This window comes from Acyrthosiphon pisum, unplaced genomic scaffold, assembly GCF_005508785.2.
Source record: "Acyrthosiphon pisum isolate AL4f unplaced genomic scaffold, pea_aphid_22Mar2018_4r6ur Scaffold_21676;HRSCAF=24574, whole genome shotgun sequence".
NCBI classification, from domain to species: Eukaryota; Metazoa; Arthropoda; class Insecta; order Hemiptera; family Aphididae; genus Acyrthosiphon; species Acyrthosiphon pisum.
The window spans coordinates 42,390-43,923 of NW_021771168.1; the positions used below are offsets into that span (position 1 = coordinate 42,390).

Below are 1,534 nucleotides of genomic sequence, written 5' to 3' on the forward strand. Positions count from 1 at the left end.
TAGATTTTAAATTATGATAATGAATTATTAACATGTGTAACCACGGTTTAGGTTGTAGATGGTTACCACTTCAAATGTCATCAAACAATAATTGAGGTTATGTTCAATAATTCAAATTTCAATTCAAATGTAAATAATAATTATTCGTTAATATTTTGGTATTTTTTATTTAATTTGTTAATTATTTAATTTTTTACTTTTTAAGTAGGTTCTGTACAATATGTTCATTGTTCACTGTCGAGTGCAGTATACAAATTACAAATTTAAACAGTTCACCTCAAATTGTCGTAAGTCGTACATACATTATGGCTACTAATCTGCTTGTGTATTCTGTAAATTTTATGTTATACAACAGTGTATTATTTCTAGGTAAAATGTATCTACAAAGAATTAAAACCATTGCAAAAACCAAGTTAAACTTAATATGCCATTTACAAGTTACAACAATCATATTCAAACCTTCATAACTCAAATCATGTAAGTTCTGTATATATAGTATTAAAATCCCTATAATAAATTACTTATTGGTTATGATACATCTGAAACAAGTTAACAGATACATTAAAACTATTTAATCTCTTTTCTAAGGATATTGGCTTGAAAAGTATGTGACGCAATAGGTAAAATTACATTACTCGTTACATTCAATATTATTATTTAAATTAAATTTGCGCTACTCGACATTGTTTTTATCACGTAATTTTAATTTTTCATTCAAAAAGTAGGGCATTACAAATAAAATGCATTATCAGTCCATAACGATTTATAAGGACCTATAAAAAAAAAAAAATAGTAAGTAAAGAATCGTAAATACATTTTATTGATTTTTAATTTTTCTCGAATATCCTAGTTTTTGCTATACATTCTACATTCATTACTTGTTTTAATAAGGTGGAAAATAATAAATTACCCTATAGAAATTACTTAAAAAAGGTAATTCCGTTTGAATTGTGTTAATTTGAATAAAATATAATGAAATTACTACAGCGTTACTGCAAAAGTAATTTTGTTACAGTAATTTGTAATTTGTAACACTGACTACAGCCTACTTAGTACTTACCTACCACATCTATTATTTGGATTTCATTTTATAGAACTGTGTAATTATTTCTAGGTACAATATTGACAATCATGTATCGAGAAAGAATTAACACTATTGAAAAAACCAAGTTGAAATTTTGCACTACTATTACTACTATCTAGTATCTTCTTTCCACAACAATCACACTCAAACCTTCATAACACAAATGTAAGTTCTAACTACAAAGTTCTAATGATACTTTAATGTGACATTACAACTTTAAATTATTTATTAGTATAATTACTAATTACAAGATTTAATTTTCATATTTACTTGTACATATGAAAAGGTAAAATTAAAAAAGTACCCATCTGTAAAGTATTTATATACATGCCAAGTAATTTATTATATCTCAAATACTTTTTTTAATTGATATATTTGTATCTGTATTTAAATACAATTTTGAAAGTATTTTTACAAGGCTGAAACAAATAAGAAAATATGAGAGACTAT

The 1,534-nt window shown here is 24.4% G+C and overlaps 1 protein-coding gene and 1 long non-coding RNA gene across 2 annotated transcripts in view; both read left to right on the forward strand.

Moving 5' to 3' along the window:
- The window catches only part of LOC100574446, a 6,114-nt gene that overhangs the window by 808 nt on the left and 3,772 nt on the right, over positions 1-1,534 (forward strand). The gene's annotated exons all lie outside the window — the stretch shown is intronic.
- On the forward strand, positions 242-1,356 carry LOC103308496. Its single transcript, XR_510453.3, has 3 exons — positions 242-287; positions 370-477; positions 1,115-1,356. It is a non-coding gene; the product is annotated as an uncharacterized LOC103308496 (long non-coding RNA).